The 21,355-nt window shown below is 53.2% G+C and overlaps 1 long non-coding RNA gene across 1 annotated transcript in view; it reads left to right on the plus strand.

Annotated features, from left to right (window-relative positions):
• Positions 1 to 13,487, plus strand: part of LOC148161568 (uncharacterized) — a 36,328-nt gene extending 22,841 nt beyond the window's left edge. The window contains exon 4 of the long non-coding RNA XR_015767516.1: positions 13,420 to 13,487. This is a non-coding gene — a long non-coding RNA (uncharacterized LOC148161568). The remainder of the gene's footprint in view (positions 1 to 13,419) is intronic.
• Positions 13,488 to 21,355: the final 7,868 nt, after the last annotated feature.

The raw sequence follows: 21,355 nt of genomic DNA on the forward strand, positions 1-21,355 counted from the left end.
CGCTCATTTGAGGAAATTGAATATACTTCAAGTCCTTATTTTTTCAGTAGAGTTAAATCTATTTAAAAATAAATTATTAAATTATTGACAGATTACATGCATATTTGTGTATGTTTTCTGTGAAGTATAGCAATATTTTTTTTTCTTTAGTAAGCAAAACTAGAATGTTCTACCTGTGCATATACAAGTTCTAGGGTATGTTTTGTTTCTTAATCATTTCTAATCGTTTTACTTTTAGGATGACTTTGAGGGTCAATTTTATTTTCAATAGTAAGCTTTAAAATCTGAAAAGTGATCCTGTCATGGAATACAACTCCTGTTTCCTCCCAGCTTACTCTTTGGGGTGGCTTCTTTTCTGTTCCCTCCTGTTGTCTGTCCTCACCTCACTGCTCTGCACACACCTTTGGTTTTGGCTCCATGCTCTTCCCCTTGGGCGTGGACACAGAAGCCGTCGGGTGACCTTTCCCAGGTGTATACCGGAGGTGAAGAACTCCGGCCTGGGGCTTTGCTGCCCGGTCAGCGTCTGAGCATTGCCACTAGCCAGCTCTGTGACCCTGGGCAGATGGCTTAATTCTGTGTCTTACCGCTCAGTACACATTACCCACCATGACTGTCTTCCTCGACAGGGAAGTGTGCATTGGGAATGAGTGCCCAGAAATACTCAGTGCGCCCCTAGCTGTGCGGGCACCCCACCCCACGCTGTCCCGCCAGGGGGCCCGGAGACCTGCTCCTTGCCCATGTCGGCAGCCGTCCTTCCGCTCCCCTCCTCTTCCTCCGTCCCTCCTTTAAAACCAAACAAAACCTCTAAATGTCCTTGGTGCTAACACAGCACACCTCTAATAGGAAGAGCATCTCTGACTTTTTGCAGAACTGGATTCAGAACCCTGCTCTGCCACGTGTCAGCCTCACAGGTGGAGCAAACGTGCTCTTCCATGGCCGGCACCTTCCTGGTGCTCCATCAGCTCCAGGTGGAAGTCTTTGTACCTGTGATGGCTGAGGCCCAGGCAGAGCGCCAACACATGGCAGGTGCTGTTTGAAGCACCCGGTACGTAACGTCGTGAATCTGCGTGACCACCCTCGGAGGAAATGGTGGCAGCTGGTTTTGGAGCGGGGACGTTGTGGTGCAGTCACCGTGGTGCTTCTCCCTGAAAGCGCTGCGGGTCAGAATGCGTCAGCTTGAGAGGAAGCGCTTTTGTAAATTAAGGAATGCTCCTAGGAGAAGAATAAAATCTCTAAATTTGCGTATGTTATTAAATATTTCTAAGTGTCAAATGCCAGATTTATAAGAAAAAAATTCAGGAAACATGAGCATGCTACAGTGGGCAAAAAGTAACGGATGTAATTTATCTAGGGGAAGGACTGATACATGTTGAATGAAAAGATGATGGGATCTATTCAGATCCCTAAAGAGAGAAAGGAAGACATCATGTAAAGATGACCTCTCAGTGTTCTTGCAGTGGCTTACTAAACCAGCCAACGTTTGGCCTTCAGAGAAGGCCACCCGAAACACAAAGGAAACATCTCAGAGGGAAGTCAGACCATTTCCGAGTTTCTCTTCTTTAGGGAAGCGCACTGTTCCTCAGACTCCGTTCTGTGTGCACGCAGGGCAGTGACAGACACAGTGCTCCGGTGAGATTTCGCTGTGGTGCTCACGACAGCAGAGTAATTGGGGCTGGAAATACGTACTTACGAAAGAGTCCTGTCTCTGAGTCATGCTGTGACACACATGGCCCTGAAAACCACAGTGGCTTACTACAGCAAAGACCGCTTTCCTCCTCAGTATGGGTCTGACACGTTGGCAGGTGCTCTGCTCATCGTGGTCCCTCGGGGAGCCCTCCTGGACACGTGCTTCCAGGACCACTGGGGACGAAGACACAGACGGGGCGGGTTACATACCAAGTGGCTCAGGTCACCTTTCCTTGGCCAGAGCAAGGAATGGCCCTCACAAAAGGTGAGTGGGTCACGGGGGTAGAGGCCAACCCCCAGTGCAGAAGGAGAGGAAGGGGACTACTTAATAACTTAGGACCACTGGCTACCCCAGCGTGGTCCTAGAGGAGCGCTCCCAGGCCTTTTATGTACAGTAAGAGCCAGAACGAGACAGGAACCTCGTCAAACCTCCTAGTGCTGGCAGTGAAGGGTTGAAGTGGCAGAAGAGCGGCCAGGGAGGAAGAGGCTGAAGGAGGAAGGCACTCGTAGCACTGGGTGGAGGTCCACAGCGTGCCGGCGCTCTGGAGGTTGTTGGGGAGAAAAATGAAAAGAGACGAGTAGATTTAGCAACAGGAGAATCATTGTCTTTGATTTGTTCCGGGGGAATCAGATGCAAAGGCAGCAGGAAGGTCGGGGATGAGGGGAAGGACAGCGGGGCCGAGGGTTGGGAGGGAGCCCGAAGCACCAGGACAGCAGCAGGGATGCGGGCAGAGGGCTTTATTGATTTTGTTTGTTTCTGGTTGAGAAAATTGTAAAATTATTCATGCTTTCCATAAAAGAAGAGAGGGCCCTAGTTTATAAAGGAGAAGCTGCCGTCTATGGAAGAATGCGTTCCACGGTCATCCCGCAGTCACTTCAGATCACCGAAGAGAAGATTCTGTGGTCACTGGGGGAAGAGCTGCTGTGTGCAGTAGGGCGTGGCTCCATGGCTCTGGACACATGTGGACGGTCCTCAGTCCGTCAGCCGGTGTGTCCTTGCTATCGCTCCGTAGTGCCTTTATTCCCTGCCTTCCCGTAGCGTGCGGAGGAGGGACCTGCTCATTTGTGAAACGTCTGTGCGCTTCTGGGATGGAGGCACTGCGGGAAGAGAGCAGTGCTGACAGGTGGGGGAGAAGCCAGTGATAACAGTCATTCAGGTGGGGAGAGGGATGCACAACATGGCCGGAGTTGGAGAGGATTCGCCAAACGATTCAGCCTCATCAGTTCTTGAGTGATGGAAGGACCCAACAGCTGCTGGGATTCTTAAGTTTGTAATGGAGCCAGTAAGGAGTGTGTGGCTTTCTCAGGCCGATGTTCAAGAGCCCCAGAGCAGAAGCAGAGACATGGGCGGAGAAATGGCCGGTCCAGAGTGACAGGTGGTGGGGCAGGCGAGTCGGGGAACTTGCACAGTCGCAGGTGCACACAGTTGGCGGTACTCAACATCATGGCCCGCTCGTAGGGCCCCCGTTCCCCTTGGTGGAGTCGTTGGTGAGGACTGTTGCACAGAGGCCTGTCTCCCCCTGGGAAAAGCGCCAGCCGTCCCCACGGGTCAGGGGATGTGCGTGTGACTTCCCTGTGGAGGCCGGAGGTGCTCATGCACCAGCATTTGTCCCTTTCAGAATACCCTCCCAGAGCTGAGGAGAGGGATGTTCGCCATTGAACCAGTGTTGCTCGTTGCTTCATAAAACCTGTTTTTAAACTTGTCCTTCTGCCCATCCCATTTCCCAAGCCTTAATTTGGGCCTTTCTCCTTTTGTCTTCATTTTGTCTGTTCCGTTCTTCTCTAGCTGCTTGTCAGAAAGAAAACATCCAACAGAAAAATGAGGAGAAAAATGTGATCACTTGCCTCATCTTCTGCTGTGGCCACAGATGCCTGCACTCTACCCCAGGCATGCATTTTAAGAAACAGAGAAGGCAGTTTCTCTACCTGCTGCCTTAGCCACTTGTCTTACTCTGCGGCACCTCCCTATCCACACGGCCTTGTCTCGTGGCCCAGCTGAGTGGCCCTGGGCTGGTGACATCAGTGTTACCTCTGCCTGCGCGGAGACTGCCCCGGGGTGTCTCTCCTAGACCTCCTGAATTGGAAATTGGGGGTGCAGCCAGCCCTGAGGGCTGGGACCCATACTGATAACTGAGAGCCACCGCCTCCTCAGTGGCCACGACAATCTGAGATGGAAAGAGAATTCGTAGGCAGGTGAACTAAGCTGCAGCCAGATTCATCACTGACAGATGAGCCATGTTAGTTCACCCTTTCAGAGTGGTCCTTGGAATCCAAGTTGATCCTTTTATAGAATCAGAATATACAGCTTTAAGCTTATTACAAGGGTTTATCGGAGTACTCTTTAAAATGTAGCACGTTTTATCTAGTTGTGTCGATTAATACCAAAGTCTATGATGTTGTTCGATGGAGGAGAGTTCTGAGATATAGACCAGTTCTCGAGGCTCTTTTTCAGGACAAAAATGCATGCCTCCAGGACTCCCAACAGGCGCAAGGCAGGGACATGGGGTCTACCCAGTCTGAAATTGTTATCTTAAAACTTCAAACAAACCAAAAGTTTTTATTAATAAGGAGTTACTTTTATAATAATATTTGGTGAAAGTTTAAATTATAAGGAATACAACTTGAGTAATGGACTGTTGTATAAAGCCTAGCTTGAGATATATTTAATAAGATGATACTTGATTACATTTAAGAGGGAAAATTCTTACAGGTGGTGAAGAAAAATCAGTTGTGACAGGCTGCCATTTTCATGCCATTCATAATAATAAGTTGCTCAGAGCAAGAGCATCAGGGATGAAATGGTAATACAGATTGCTTCAGGCAGTTATTGTAATCCCTTGGGCATATTGATTTGTGTTTCTAATAAAAAGATGCTTTCAGATGTCTCACTGACAGACAGGTGATATGTGCCATTATGTGAATTAGAGCTACTTCTTGTTCTCTGAATTATCGTAAAGGCATTTTCAGATAACAGAACAAAATAGAATCATTTATGCTGTACTTTGTAGGTTGAAATATCAAGGCTGTGTTGGAGAATAGCTTTCTTATTTTAAAAAGGACAGTTTATTAATATTTTAAAAGTTGTATTGACTTGTATTAAGATGTTACCATAGAATAACTTCCTTCTCTTTTTTCTTGTGGTTTCTTGTGTGCAATCATAGTACCCCTTAATTTTTCTAATAGTTGTCTTCTTGAGTAATAAAATATCCCTGGGTTTAAATATCTGTTTAGAAACGTGATCGTGTGCCTCGCGCACGTGCTGTGTGCTGTAGAATACGGCAACTGTAAATAACGAGACTTCAGGAATGCTGTATTTGGATAACTGTTACTAATATTAACAAATCATAGTGTTTGAAAGCCTCATCAGGAAAAGATCAACAAGAGAAACAAGCCTACAATAACGTGGTTCAGCGGCATGCCGACAGGACCCAGGGTGGCTCTAGGGGTTATGGCCCCACATACCCCGCCTTTGCTGCACTTGTGTGACTGCACACTTTCATATTGCAGCTGCTCACCATGAAAAGTTGTGTTTCTTCATCAGCATTGTGAATGTAAATAAACTTACAATTTCAGGAAAGCAATAAAGAGGCAAAATGCTAAAGGGTTAAAAAGCAATCCTAATGATAACATCTGGGACATAATGCTCTGTCAGAGTATGCAGCAAATATCTACACCAGAAAACCGGGATTTAGTCCCTAAGTTCCTTTTAAGTATGAATTTGATTATAAAGCAGGTGTTCTAAATAGGAACACGAGCGTATTTGTTATTTAAATACTTTGTATCACTAAAAAGCCTTAGTTTTACATAAAGTTCTGAATGAGGAGGGCTTACTAATCATTTGTCGAAAACTACTCGATAGTATTTTATCATTTCTGAGCAGTATAGTTAAATTCTTTATAACCAAAGTCTTAACAAAGAAGTACAGGGGCACCTGGGTGGCTCAGTTGGTTCAGCGTCTGACTCTTGATTTTGGCTCAGGTGGTGATCTCAGAGTCCTGGGATCCAGCCCCGAGGAGGGCTCCACGCTCAGCAGGGAGTCTGCTTAGGATCCTCTCTCTCCTTCTCCCTCAGCTCCCCCACCTAGTGCCCGCTTCCTCTGTCTCTCTAAATAAGTAAATAAATCTTAAAAAACGAAAGAAGTATAGTTTATTCAAGAAGCAAATGTTTTCATAATTGTCTTTGTTTTTTGAAATCCTTGTTTCCTTACTCCGAGCCTATAAAAACTTAGAAATTTGTGGAAGTTGTGATGCCTTTCGATCACAATGTTTCCATCTTTTATGAGCTCACAAAACTGAGTACTTACCATCATCAGATAATCCTGAAGCCTTTTTTGGTGGAAGCCATTTTGGACAGGTGAGAAATGGGATCTGGAATATCTAGTAGAACCGAGAGTAAGGAGTAAGACCAGTTTTAAAACTTGGGACAGGAACTGAAGGAAGGTGGAGTGTGGGTGACGATGGTATGAGTGGAGACTGGGAAGGGGGGTAATGAGGTTTTCCTGTTGCTTTGAGATTCCCAGAGTCATGTCTTCTTCCCAAGAGGGCTGTGGTGGGTCTGAGTGGTACAGACCCACAGTGCAACTGTGCACACGGGGGGTCTTCCTCAGGATCAGGAACAGGTTGTGTGCACGGTGTGGGTTCAGAAGCAGACTTTCCTGGGGGTAAATTCCAAGCCAGGCCAGCTAGAAGGGAAGGCCACATGGGCTCCTTACTGTGTCCTGGGAAGGCCTACTGTGCAGCGCGTTCGGCCCCTGCGTTGGCTCCTCCTCGTTAGAGAGAGAAGCTGGTCCTCGGTGGGGACATGGACTAGCCAGCACTTGGCAGGCCGTGCAGGGTGCTTGTCCTGGGGGCTGAGGTCTCGGTGGGTTTGGAGGCCCGCTGGCTCCTTGTGCAGGGCGCCTCCAGCTTGCTGCCCGGGCCCCAAGCCTGTCCCCCGGAGAGCTGGCCCCACGCTGGCCACCATGACCATGTCAGACCTCTGGCATAGCGCCCAGCACGTGTGCTGAATGATTAGATAGTTTTACTAAGGAGCTGATTGTCTTTTTTCCCCTCCATAGTTAATTTTTTCTAAGCGACAATTGTTTTAAAAATATTCCTCAGAAACAAATCTTAAAACATCTGGTTTCAACTTAATTGTCTTCTCATACTTCTGAAAATATATTCTGAATGCTACCGTTTTTTAAAAAATTTGAGTTGTCATTAGAGTAGCAACTGTACCAAAGTTTCTTTTTTAAAACTGCATTAACTAAAACGTGTGTATGATAATTTTAACGTGAAATTAAATAGCTTTCTTTTCTCCTATGTAATTAGCGGTGTCAGCTAATAACTACCTTTTGTAAAACTTTAAAATATATCGTGTGTGTGTCTGTGTGTGTGTGAGCTTTCCCACTGTGATGAACTGTTGATTGCCTGGGATTTCTTTCTGAGGGCCAGTCATCCACAGCAAGCATCTCTGAGTCTTGTTTTTAAACTGTGTAATACCATCAAAATCAAAACTTTTTTGAGGCCTTGAGTCACAATGACATTTTTGAACACAGTGAGGACACAGAAACTTCTGTGGGATAAGTTACACATCAGACAGTCCTTTTTTTTTTTTTTTTTTGGTTTCAGTATAAATTGAAATCAACATGCCAGGGTATTTCTTCATAGTATTTTCTAGAGGCAATAGGAAAAGTTTTGAGCGAGCCCAAAACATACTGGTTAAAGGTTAATTAGTTCCTTCCTCCAGTGAACAGAGCCTCCAGTGGCAAAGCTTTAGCAAAGATCAGTGAAATACTTACTGTTTGATGTTTTTAAATTCTGGTGGGAGGAGCGCTGCGCGGGGCTGGGGGGGTTGGCTCAGAAGGATGGTGGTCCTGAGGTCACAGGGGACAGGGATGCGCGGGGCCCGCTGGGTGTTTCACGTAGTGTAAAAACCCCCATCCTAGTGATCATGTGAGCTTGGTCCTGATGCAGGTTAGTTAATAACTGAGGCCGGGTTAGTTCGTGCAGTGGGCTGGCTGAGTGAGCTGTTTGGTTGGTTGATTTGAATTTGTGCTGAAATGAGGCCGAGATTGAGAGGGCCCTTCAGAAGAGCACTGTCTTGTGTTACTCTCACCCTGAAGAAGGAGGGCCGCTGGCAAATGACAGGCAGACCCACAGTGACCCCGAGGTGCCGCCAGTGCCGCCCGGGGGCTTCGTGTCAGCCTGGGCACCTGTGTTAATTGGCTCTTTTACTCCATTAAAACTTCTAAATTTGTAAACAACCAAGACATTATTATAGACAGAACTATAACATTACATTCTGATTATGAATCTTATTTTTTGAAGCACATCTAGTTCACAAAAATTACTTTCAGAAGAGAGGAGAATTGTTTGGAATGCAAAGTTTGTACAAGTTTTCACGCTGATAATTTAGGGATTTAAAATGATCTATTTTATACAGATGCACAGCAGTGTGGGTATTAACTTTGAAAATACAGTTACTGCCTAAGCTGCAAATCACTGTTTCCGCAGCGGCTCCTCTGGCAGGAGACGGGGTCGTAAAAACTCCGGTGAATTGAAGATGTGCGCGCTGTGTGAGAGGGTGGCGTACCTGTGGGCTGGTGGCTGGAGCGCCAGGCTCTCATCGTCGTCTTCCCTTGCACCTGCGCCCTCCAGCCTCCCCTTCCCCTCCCATGCGGCTAGCCTCCCCCATCCCCCCATGGTTACCAGCACCCACTCCCGTCTGGGGCGCCCCTCCGCCCATCAGGGTTTCCCATACTTCTGGGATGGCACCCCATCCAGGCAGTGCTGCCATTCCCTCACCTGCACAGCTCAGACAGCTGCAGTCCTGTTCTCTTGGCATCACACATGCTCACAAAGTGCAGATTGGTTGAGGTTAGTTTCCTGCCCAGAGCCATTCCTGGGGTCCCTATTTCTTTTTCTTTTTTCTTTTTATTAGCATATAATGTATTATTTGTTTCAGGGACACAGGTCTGTGATTCATCAGTCTTACACAATTCACAGTGCTCACCATAGCACATACCCTCCCCAATGTCCATCACGCAGCCACCCCATCCCTCCCACCCCCCACCACTCCAGCAACCCTCAGTTTGTTTCCTGAGATTAAGAATTCCTCATATCAGTGAGGTCCTATGATACATGTCTTTCTCTGATTGACTTATAAGTTTCTTTTCTTTTTTTTTTTTTAAAGATTTTATTTATTTATTTGAGAGAGAGAGAATGAGAGATAGAGAGCACGAGAGGGAAGAGGGTCAGAGGGAGAAGCAGACTCCCTGCTGAGCAGGGAGCCCGACGCGGGACTTGATCCCAGGCCTCCAGGATCATGACCTGAGCCGAAGGCAGTCGCTTAACCAACTGAGCCACCCAGGCACCCTCTCTGATTGCCTTAGTTCACTCAGCATAACATCCTCCAGTTCCATCCACGTCATTGCAAATGGCAAGATCTCATTCCTTTTGATGGCTGCATAATATTCCATTGTGTATATATACCACATCTTCTTTATCCATTCATCTGTCGATGGACGTCTTGGCTCTTTCCACAGTTTGGCTGTTGTGGACATTGCTGCTATAAACATTGGGGTGCACGTACCCCTTCGGATCCCTACATTTGTATCTTTGTGATAAATACCCAGTAGTTCTCTGTAGAGTTTTGTACACCTTTTGTTTGGTTTATTTTTAGGTAGTTAGATTTTGTTGATGCTGTTTCATTTGTTACCTCTTAAAATTTCATTTTCTATTTATTGCCATATAAAAATATAGTTGCAGTGAAGCCTTTTATTCCCAAATTGGTTTCCCATTAAAAATATTAAATGCATACTTTGCATTTTAATTACAGATCCCAGTCAGATGTTGAGCACTGTCATCTCAAGAATTTACCCTGTCTTGGGGCGCCTGGGGGGCTCAGTCAGTCAAGCGACCGCCTCTTGATTTTGGCTCAGGTCATGATCTCAGGTTGTCCCGTTTAACATTCTCTCTCTCTGCCCCACCCCTCTAAGAAAAAATATTTACCCTGTTTGGCCAGCTGATAGTTTCTTAAATGAGAAACTTGGTGACTTGTAGCACAAGACTTCACTGCTGTTGGTCAGGTGCTGAGGCCGCCTCAGGGCCCTGGGGAAGCTATTTCCTGTCTGTGTGAGGGAGGCAGATGGTGGGTCCCTGATGTGTAGGGCAGAGGCTCACAGAAACACTGGGAAAGAAAGCACAGTGACTTGTCAGTTTGGGCTGCTGATGTGCAAGACCATAGTGCAGGATGACCCTGAATACGTCGGTCCCGCCATTTTTTTCCAACTCCGTACACTCCCATGTGTGTTCGGAGCAATGGGGTGTCGCTTTGAAGATGCTTGCCAAAGTCCAGATCTTACTTTTCACTCATGGAATCGGCCAGGCCAGAGCCAGCTCCTTAGTAGTTGTGGGCGCAGCCTGCCCCTGACCGTCCTGACCGGTCCTGAGTCACTCTTCTGCCCCTACCCCACTCACGAGCTCTGTGTGGACAGGCTGTGAAATTCACTTCTGTCTTCTTCCTCCGCTGTTGAGATGGTGATGTGTGTGACCAGTGGCTGAGGGGCCGGAGCCGACATGACCTCCTGTTGGAGAAAGCTGTTCCAATGATTGGATTTCAAAAGGGGGAAAGATCTGCAGCCTCCAAGTGAGCTATTCTGTAACAGTGTTTTTGCTTGGATTGAAAGAAATGAGACCAAATGAGAAGTAGATACTTCATCATGACATTAGAACAAGAATGATGGTGGTTGGCTGCCGTGAGCGGTTCTCCTGTTCCAGCTGTGGGCCAGACTGCAGAGGTTCCAGGGCCGCATCCCAGGCCGGCAGCCTGAGTCGTTCATGCAGAGGGCTCACCGTGGAGAGGGTGCCTTTCAGCCAGAGACCCCAGCGGGCCCAGATGCATCTCGCCTTGAAAGAGCTTCCAAGGGCCACACTGGGCGGTGCGTGGGGCCAGCGGCCTGGCGGTGCTGAGTTGGCCTGGCTGAGAGGCGAGGCTCTGCCCGCGTGCCCGCCAGTACTCCGTGTGTCTCTCCTGCCCACAGTCCGTCACTAGTTGTGCATCTAGAGAGGAAACAAAAGATGGCGAATTTGCACACAGGCCAGATGACATCGTGGCACTTCACGCGGACGTTGTGCACGCAGCCCTGTGCACGTGGACCATTCTCGTGGAGTGGGGCCCCAGGATGAAGCGTGAGCCCCTGAGCTCTGGGAAGACACGTGAGCTAAAGCCTGCCTGAGGCCTGTTGTCATCGTGACAGGCAGGTGGGAAGATGGGCTGTGCCGCCGTGGATTATAGATCCTTAAAAATAGTCTGGGAAGAATTAATTCGTTTAAATTCTAGTCATTATGGTGCCATTTCCTACCATCATGTCATACTTATTTTGAAAGGAAATTGAAGAAAAATTAGCTTACCTGCGGTGGATCATTGTTTAAGAGAAATCTGATGACCAACACTCACTTCAGGCAATTCACAGCAGCTTCTTCTATAGTTTAAAATGCTCTTCATGTAAGTTATAGGATTATCCTTTGGGAGGAATATGTGTCTCACCTTGCTGTTTTCTTGAGAGCATTGTTTTGTAAGGACAGTTAATCATCCGTCAAGTATCAAGGCTCTGAGAGATGCTGAAGGACACAGAGGAGTGTAGAGTGCATCTCTGGGAGTCCTTCAGGACTGCATTTCCACGTGCCCCCACCCTGGCTCTTTGAGGACACCTTCCTGCCCGACCCAGAACCTCAGGGCTCCACACACACCGCCCCGTCCCTGCTTGGAACTCAGTAGAACCCACTTAGAGTGTGGGAAGGAAGGCTTGAGGTAGAACAGGCAGGTACCGTGGGGTTATTTGTCCTTTGATGACTTTGCTGGATAAAAGACTTGCCTTTGTTGACTGTTTACTTTCTTGGTCGTTGGTTTTGGTCAGTCGTTTGATTTAGTCTGTTCTGCTTTCCCCAAAGTAGTTGGTGCCATGTCAGCAAGTTTTACCACATTTAGATAAAAACAGTGGAGAAAAACATTTTGATAAGCAAAATTTGACCAGTCTTTATTTTATGGACCTTGTGGAAGTATGTGTAGTTAAAGGGAAGTGCTACCAGAGATCTGATTATGGGGATGAGTAGTCCCAGGGAGCATCCACAGCTGGGCTGTGTCTGGCCCAGGAGGCCAGACTGGAGGAGGAGACCGAAGCTCCCGGGAGGTCAGCCACAAGTGCTGACCTCTGATGGAGTTAGGAAGATCCACCAACGGGAATCACGCAGCAGCACTTGGGGAAGGCCGTTGGGTGGGAAATGGCTAAGGTCATAAGAGGTCTGAAAATAATCAGACCAGAAATGAAAACTCTTTTATGTTAATTATTAGTGTGGAATTACTCTTGTCAAAGTAAATCAGTTACTTATGCATTTATGTTTTGTTTGCCTGGAGCACTTTTGCCTGCGTCTTTTTTCATGTAGAATGTAGCCTGACGGACTCCAGTATTGAACTAGCTCACGGTGGGTCCATCCCCCAGTCAAAATGCACAGCCTCTCGGAAATCATACTGCCCCTTGTCTCCTCACATCTGGCCTGGGTGTTCTGTCATATTTTTGAGCACCAAGGCTTGATAGACGACGATCTCTGAGATTCTGAGACTCTTCTCAGATCGCCAAGGAGCCGCAACCCCGTACCCTCTTTGTGATCCGTGGCGTGTGTTCTCCAGGAGCAGCCGAGGTGCCGAGGAGCTTTCAGTGCAGATCCACTCGGCCATGGCTGTTCCCGGCTTCAGCCATAAACAGCCCTCATCCAGAGTGAGAACCTGTTGAGTGAACCTGATTTCTTACGTAGGATACCAAAAGCACAAACAATAAAAGAAAAACTAATGTAGCTCCCCATTCATATCTCTCAGGTCACCTCCTCACCTGGTGTCCACCCAGCACCAGGCCTCCTGGTACTTATCAAATCTTTAAAAATATCGGTGGAATGAATAAATAAACAGATGAAGGGATGTAGGGAATCTGAGAATGGGGACTGTTTGCCAGGTTTCTCAAAAGCCCTGAACTCTATGTTCAGGTCTGCATGGGGTCAGTCATGGGCTAGATGTTGCTGGAACCACAGTGTATGGAGACCAAGGACAGAGCCCCTGCTCCTCAAGAGTCCCAGAGCAGGTAGAGCACTGGTCCCCGTAGCCTGAGGTCAACCTAGACAGCAGAGTACGCTGGGAAATGGGGTCCGGGAGAAAACGATCAAGAAAGAATTCTTGAGATGTGTTTAGCTCAAAAAGGGTAGTTTTATTAAAGCACGGGGGTAGGACCCGAGGGTAGAAAGAGCTGCACTGGGGTCATGAGGAGACACTGATCCTATACTTTCAAGTTAGGGGGTGTAATGGATACTGCTAAGTCTCCAAGGAATTTGGAAGCAAGGTTTCCAGGACCCCACGGGGCTAGCTGCGGTTAGGAAAACGTCACTTACTCCCGCCCAGTAAAACCTCAGTCGTGAGACTCTCCAGAGGTGTATCAACGGTCATATGCTTGGGGGATGATGGCTAACACATATTGTGGGGGCGCAGAGATAAAGGAAGTTTCCAAGGGGATTTTTACAGGATCCTGGAGGTCAGGCTAATGTCAAACTAAGGCTGTCTTCTGCCTCCAGCAAGTGTGAACATTGGGGCAGTTAAACTCCCAGGGGAAGGTCACGCTGCCTGTCTCAAGGACGTGTCGATGGGCTGTGAACTGTAAGGAAGTTTGATTTTTCTTTTCTCTATTTCTTTTGCCTTTGTGTTCCACAGCAAGTACCAGAGGCCTGAGGGACAGCCCGTGGGGGGACACGTGCGTTGTCTTGACAGGAGCGCCGGATCCGCAGGTGTCTACATGGGTCACAGCTTACTAAGCTGCACGCTTCGTGTGTGGTTTATTGTATCAATGTTGTGAAAGAATTTTTCAAGGAAAAAAGGAACAAACTATGATAAAGGAGGCTGAGAGCAGAACCAGGAAGGACGGGCTGCTGCTGAAGAGACCTGGATCCCAGGCTCCGGTCTGGCCCTTCCTGCCTTATGACCCGGGAGGGCGACCCTGATCTCCCTAAGCCAGTTTTGCACCAGTGAAATGAGAAGCACACTCACCACCCGGCTTTCCTGAAGGTCAGTGACAGGAGCAGAGCCCGGGCTGACAGTAAGCAGGGACGACTCGGGAGTGATTTGGGGGACAGCGAGCCTGAGCACACATCCCACAACAGCTCTTTCCAGAGACTCCAGGCCGCGGCCTCTTCCCCCAACCTCGGTGACGCCTGTGTTCTACCTTAACCCCCCAAACACTTGCCTGCCCTAGGACGCAGGTGCACGCAGTCTGGAAGTTAGCGCACCGCGAGCCCCGGGGCCCCTGCGCCTGGGCCACAGGAGGGCTGTCCCCACCTGAGCCCGCGTTCTCCCGTGTTCTGCGCCCAGGGTTGAGTCCTGGGGGCGGCCCCCACTGCGCCCGCTTGCCGGCTCCCCACCCCAGGCCAGGCCGCACAGCCCTTCGCCCAGCCCCGAGCACCCCAGTGCAGAGGGAGCCCGAAGAGGGTGCACAGGGGGCGTTGGCAGGACCGGGGAACTCCGCGGGACCAGGACCGCTGACCCCAGGGGCGCCCGCGGCTTCCTGGTCTCCTGGCTCTCATCACACGGGTCCCAGGAAGCTCCGGACCTCCCGTTGTACCCTGCGGATGGGGGCGCCCCCTGCAGGCCCTCGGGCGCACTGCTCGTCGTCCCTGCCGCGGCCCCTCCTGCCAGGGGACCCGGGGACCGCCCCTCAGCGGCCTGACTCTGGGGCAGTTCAGCCATGGCCCCGGGTCCCGCGGAGACCTCCTCCCCTACTCTTGGCGCTGCCTGCACCCCAGCCCCTCCGCGACCTTGCGACCTTGCGCCGCGGCTTCCCGGGGTCGGACTGGGACGGCTCCGGGGGACCCGACTCCCCAACGCCCGATGGAGCGAGGGGAGCGAGAACCAGCGTCCGGAGAGGAAATCTCTGGGTGCCTGAGGACCCCGCCGGGTGGAGAGACGGGGTTTCCGGGACCTGCCCGTGAGCACCAGCCTGGGTCCCCAGTCCCGCGCCCCACGCCGGGTCCCCTGCTCGGCCAGCCCAACGTCCGGACGGAACCCGGGCCCGGACAGAGCCGCGGCCCCGCCCGGAGCAGCAGGAGGCCCTGGCAGCCTGGCCATCCCGCCCAAGGTGGAGCACCTCATTCACCGCCTTGGCCCCGGGGCCCCTTCGCCCCCTGCTGGAAGCTGGCTGAGCGCTCCTTGGTGCCACCAGGGCTGTGCCCTAGGATGGCTGGGCCGCCACACTGTGTCCCCGCCAGGGGGCTGGAAGGGACATTCTGAGGGCCGGCGGGATGCCCGCGATAGCCCCCTCCTCTCCAGCTAGTACATGGCCGGCCACGTTGCAGAGGTTTCTTTCTAGTCAGCAGGGCACCTGCCATAGGTGCTAGGGTGCTCCTCCTTCCACGGGTGAGGAAGCTGAGACTCAGGGAGGGAAGCACCCCTGAGGGTGGACTCACCTGCCCTCCTGCCTCGTTCAGTCCTGGAATTCCTATTCCTTACTCCCCCCCCCCCCTCAGTTCACCCAGGTTCTTTCCGCTCAGAATGTCACCTCCCCTCCGCTCCATCAGGGAGCAGTGTCCCCCAGAAGCCCAGTATCCTCGGCTCGATGCTCCTCTTGCTCACTCTTAGGGTCCTCCATCAGCCCCTCACCCCTTCCCGTCTCCAGGCAGATGATGACATTTCCCCTGGCTTTGGCCCCGCTGACCTCCGGGTGGCACATCACTAAAGCGCTCAGATTCTGTAGAGACACCTGCACACAGCCTCAGCTGATCTGCGCTGTGTCCTCAGCCCCACCCCACCTTCCCAGGCTCCGAGGTTAGAAGGGGAAATACAAATGCAGCCCTCCAGCGCTGGCTCACGGGGGAAGCTGGGACACCAACATGACTCAGACACAGTGGGACAGGCTCGCTGGTCATCTGGAGGGTGTGGTGGCAAGCAGAAGCTGAGGACACTGTGCTCCAAGACGGATGGCCGCCTTGCACACACCAGCCCAGGCTCGAGAAGACTGCTGAAGAGCTCGCTCAGCGTGGACACCTCAGAGGGAATTAAAGGACATTCCGCACCCGTGTCTCCGACGAGGATTTAAGAAGAGTCCACTACAATGAGGGATCCTAGACGAGACGCTAAAATATCTGGACGACACCCAAGAGAGATCCCAGACTTGGAAACAAAGACCCCAAAGTCTCATTGCACGAGGAATAAACAATGGAGTTTTCATCAGAATTGTGCTGAGCTGAACAGCGGTGCCCAGTGGCTGCCGGAGGAGGCCACAGGAGTGCCGCTCCCGTCCACCCGAAGGCTCACGAGCCAGGGCTGGTTCTTCTGAGGCTGGGATGGAGACTGCCGCTTCCTCTGCCCCACCACCTGGGGGTTTGCTGGTGGCCATGGGTGCTCCTCGAGGGCTGGTGCGTCCCCCAAAACTGCCCCCATCTCTGCAGGCCATCCTCCCTGTGTGCCCGTCTGGCCCTTCCTGAGCAGGTGAGAGATCCCAGAACACAACACACAAGATCGTGGAAGAGTGTCTGCAGAGAGTGCAAAACAACGGCAGGTCTGACTCACGCCGGGTGGAGCAGGAGGGGTCAGGGAGGGCTTCTCGGAGGAAGGGACATTCGGAAGAGAGCTGAGGCACAGAGGTAGTTAGGGAAGTTGGGTGGGCTTCCGCGGAAGAGGAGACCACTTGTGAAAAACCCCAGAGTGGTGGAAGCGGAGGGAAGGGTGAGGGGGGGGAGAGCACAGGCCGTGGAGGGAGGTTCAGTCCGAGGACAGGGAGCCCCGGGCAGGCTCGGGGACTGAGCTTGGAGCCCAGGACCCCCAAACGGAGATGCCACGTGAGGGGCTGGAGTTCAGAGGACAGAGAGATGTGGGAGCCGGACACGTGGAGTCACCAGTATGTAGTTGGCGATGCAATTCGCCGGTGCGGTTAGGGCCACCCAAGGAGAACACAGTAGAACGGCATCAGTCAGCTACTGCCACGTAAGGACCACCCACAGGATCTCTGTGCTATGAACCGACACGAATGTACTTAGCTTTCCCGTCTGGGCAGCATGGGGTCAGGTGGTGCAGGCTGGCCCTACTGGGCGGCGGGGGTCTCCGCAGCTTGCGCCCGCCTTGGGGGGTGGCTGTCCGTGATTGGTTCACGCCGGCTCTGCTGCCATTGTCCCCCCTCCCACCGAGGGCGGCCACGTCCTGCTCGTCTCACGGCCACGCCGAGGCCACAGCAGGCGAGGCCACAGCAGGCTGGGAGGAAGGGCTCAGCACAGGACTGCATTTCTGCCTCAGCGGCTAAGTGAAGCATGTCGAGGGGCCAAACCCCAAGTGCAGAAGGGCCTGCACAGGGTCTGTCGAGGGTCACAGCCCTGGGCACGCGCAGGAGCCCAGGGTGAACCCAGCTCTGTGTCCTCACACAAGGGCTGCACCCAGGCCTTGCGTGGGCTGTGGGTGGGGTGGGGTGGGAGGGTGTCACTGTATAGATGGGGCATGGGGGGGGGTCAGCATTGAACAGCTGGGGGAGGGGCCCTCGCGGGTGGGGCTCTTGTCTGAGGAGGAAGTTGGGTGAGGGGACCCCGGCCATGGTGACCTCACTTCCCTGACAACAGAGCCCATCAGAATTTGGAACCCAGGTAACCAGGAACCCACATTCCAGAGACAGCCCCCGGCCCAGCTCATTACATTGCAGATAGTGAAACTAAGATGTTCGCGTGCTGCGTTCCCAGATCCGGAGGTTGCCGACGGAAGAAAGCGCGCCCAGCAAATGCTGTCTCAAGATGTCCTTTCAGGGCTCCCCACCGCCTCTGGCCGTTTGGTCGGAAAGACCACAAGGTGACACCAGGAGCCCCAGAGCCGGCCACCCAGCCCCACAGGGTCTAATCCACCTGTGCAGCCCCAGGTCCCCACCCGTGTGTGTGTGTGTGTGTGTGTGAAGAGGGGTCATGTAGGGTGGGCCAACCCCATTCAAGAGCAGGCTGATGAGGGGTCAGATACCCAGTGGGCAGGTCTTGTTCAAAGTCAAGGGTGGCTGGGTGGGACGGGGTGTGTGCGGATGCGAGCTTCTGCCCTGGGTTTATCCCAATTGCCCTGGAGCGGGGGTCACTGTACCGCGTGCAGGGCTGGGCACGCACAGGTGTGTCTGATCTGGGAGCAGGAGGGGGACAGGGCAGGGGGACAGGGAGGCTGGCTGGGCAGGGCTGTGATGCCTCTGGGCCGGCTACCCGTCCCTGTCATTGCAGACCACGGATGAAATCGGGAGGAGGCTGGCGGACAGCCGTGACGTTTCCGCGACCTGGGGCGTGACCCCACAGGGGTCCCCAGGAGCAGGTGCTGGGGATTGCGGGGGAAGGCCTCCGACACCACCCAGACCACTGTCCCTGGTGGTCATTGAGTGGATTGTGCTCCAGGAATGGAGCCCACGGAGACCGAGCTCGAGGCTGAGAAGCCTGGGGCGGGGTGCCTGTGGGTGTGTGGGGACGGGTCGGGGCCGGCCCCACAGGGAGGAGCCCCGAGAGGCTGGTGTGGGGCCAGGAGCAAAGACTGTGTGCAGAGCACCCAGCGGGTGGACTGCAGTCGGGGAGACGTCCCGGGGAGGGCTCCTTCCTGGCTGCGGCTTCTCTGGGAGGCTCTGGGCTGGGCTCTGTCTTGCAAATACCCACGGAGAGCAGGCACGGGGGTGAGCTTTTCTCCTCTCACAGACGTTTCACGACCTAAGGAGCTAGAGCCGGCTCCAACTCCATCAGCAGCTCTCCAGGGAGGGGTGGTGCCTGCAGAGACTTCAGCAGGAGCCCAGGAGCCGGCAGTTGACCCGGCACCTGCCCACGGAGAGCCTGACACCGACCCGGAAGGGCCTGCTCGACAACCTGTGCCCGGAGAGCCTGCCCCTGTTCCTGCCACTGTTCCTGCCGGAGCCAGGGCCCCTGTGCCTGCCCCGAACTGTGGCCCTACTCCTTCCCCAGACACCGCTCCTGCCCTGGATCCTGACCCGTCCCTACCCCTGCCAGTGCCCCTGTCCCTGCCCCTGACCCAGATACTGCCTTGGTTCCTCTATGTGCCATTGCTGCAGACCCTGTCCCTCCCCTTGCACCTGCCCCTTCCCCTTCCCCTGCTTGTGCTCCTGTTCTGGCCCCTGACCCAAATCCTGCCCCTTCCCCTGCCCATGCCTGTGTCCCTGTTTTCGCCTCTGACCCAAATCTTGCCCCCACTCATGTCCCTGCCCCTGCCCGTGCCCCTGCTAGAGCCGATGGCCCTTCCCTTGCCCCTACTCGTGCCCCTGCAGCTGCCACTTCCCCAGCACCTGCCTGTGCACCTGTTCTTGCCCCTGCTCCGGATCCTGACCCAGCCCCTGGCCTGGAGCCTGCCCCTTCCCTTGCCCCGGTCTGTGCTCCGATTCTTGCCCCTGACCCGGGTTCTGTCCCTGCCCCTGCCCCTTCCCCGACGTGTCCACCTGTTCTTGCCCCTGACCCAGCTCCTGCGCTGGATCCTGCCCCTTCCCCTGCCCTTGGCTCTATTCCTGTTCTTGCCCCTGTCCCGGCTTCTGCCCCTGCACCTGCCCCTTCCCCGACGTGTGCAACTGTTCTTGCCCCTGACCCAGCTCCTGCCCTGGATCCTGCCCCTTCCCCTGCCCCTGCCTGTATTCCTGTTCTTGCCCCTGTCCCGGCTTCTGCCCCTGCAACTGTCCATTCCCCTGCTCCTCCCTGTGCTCCGGTGCTTGCCTCTGACCCAGCTCCTTCCCCTTTCCCTACCCGTTTCCCTGCCCCTGCATGTGCACCCATTCCTGCCCATGACCCACCTCCTGCCCCTGCACCTGTCCGTTCCTCTACCTGTGTCTCTGTCCGTGCCCCTGCCAGAGCCGATGCCCTTTCCCCTGCCTGGGTCCCCATTCCTGCCCCTGCCCCTGCCAGAGCCGATGCCCTTTCCCCTGCCTGGGTCCCCATTCCTGCCCCTGCCCCTGCCAGAGCCGATGCCCTTTGCCCTGCTTTCCAGCACCGCGGGCCCTTCCCTTGGCCCTGCCTGTGCTCCTGTACTAGCCCATGACCCAGCTCCTACCGTGGATCCGGCCCCTGTCCCTGCTCTTGCATCTGGCCCTGCTCTTGCATCTGACCCTGCCCCTCCTCCTGTTCCTGCAGGGCTCCCAGAACCACAGCCAGAGCCCACATCCTCGTGGGGAGAGCCCCTTGTACAATTCCCCTTATTTCCATCACCCGACCCTGATGCCCCGCCAGATTGTTTCATCCCCTCGCCCTGTGTTCTTTCTCTCTGGTACATATTAACTGTTATATTATCTTTCCTTATCCTCTACGCTGTTTATTATTTATTTTAAATAAAATTAATTGTTTTCTGTTGGACAAGTCTGCAGCATTAATTATATTCCCAATGCTGTGCCACCGCACCACAGAACATTGCTGCACAATATCTGCTTCCGCAAAGGACACCCTGAGCCAGAAGGCCTCCCTGCCCATTCCTCCCCGAGCCCAGCCCCTGGCGACCCCTAAGCTGCTTTCTCTCTCTGTTCCTTTCCTGGGTGTTTCCTGTACGTGGAATCACGCAATAGGGGCCTTTGTGTCTGCCCCCCTATTTTCAAAGGGAACTCGTTTCCTTCTGTGTTTATTGGACACAGAATTTCCCTTATTCGATATTGAAATGCCTGGGGCGGCTTACAGATCAGACGTAATCAGAGAGGCCACTTTAGGAATTATGGGCACAATCTTGGGGCTGAGACCCCTGTTCCTGCTGGGACACCTCAGCCTGACCCCAGACAGGACAGGGCTGGTTCCTCCTGTGGCCCACACAGAACCCAGGGAAATGCAGAAAGCTGGAAGACACACCCCAAAAGGCAATGCATTGCTCACAACCCAAGGCCAGAGAAAGGTTTCAGCGGACTCTGGTCCAAACCATGCTCCAAGTCACTGGGTTCCACAGGGAGAGACCACACGCATGCAAGTCCAAGTGGGGACAGGCACGGGGGGAATCAGAGAAGCGGAGCTACCAGGTAAGGACTCTGGGAAAACAAAAAACCCTATGGAGGCAGCGCTGGTCACCCTCAGACCGGCAGGTGTCTGGTCTGGGGACCAGCAGCCCTGGGGAGAACGTGAGGAAGCGGAGGTCCCCTGGAGGAAAGGGTGACGGCACCCCTGTCTGGGAGGACGGTGCGCAGCACCCATCCCAGCCTGCAGGTGCACCCATCACCTACTGTGGGCAGCTCAATCCCAGCTTGTTGAAGGGAAGACCCGTGTCCATAATCCCCTATTTGCAACAGAATCCATAAAGGGGAGTTTGTGGGTCAACACGTATACAGTGTTTAAGGTACAAGTCTCGAATTCCAACATCCATGGTCTGCTTGTCCACCTTGAGCCTTGTTTGGGAAGCAGGGGTGGGGACGCCCGGGGCTGTGACCTGTGGGAGGGGTGGGGAGGGCGAGCTCTGAATGGAGTGACCAAAGCACACGGGGTGACCTGCCCAGGAGGGACCCTCTCGGTCCCCAGCCCCTCTCCTGACCTCGTGCACGATGGCGAGGGTGTGATGATGAAGGTGCTGGCCCCTGGCTGGCGAGTTCCGTAGCTGGTGTCGGAGCTGCTCAGGCTGCACACCGGGCTCTGATCCCAGAGCTGGCGCGAGAGCTGAAGCTGCAGCTGCCCCAGTCTCGGGAGCTGCGGCTCGC

Source organism: Eumetopias jubatus, unplaced genomic scaffold (genome assembly GCF_037043125.1).
Source record: "Eumetopias jubatus isolate StellerSeaLion01/CBP00866 unplaced genomic scaffold, mEumJub1_p1.0 scaffold_147, whole genome shotgun sequence".
NCBI lineage: Eukaryota > Metazoa > Chordata > Mammalia > Carnivora > Otariidae > Eumetopias > Eumetopias jubatus.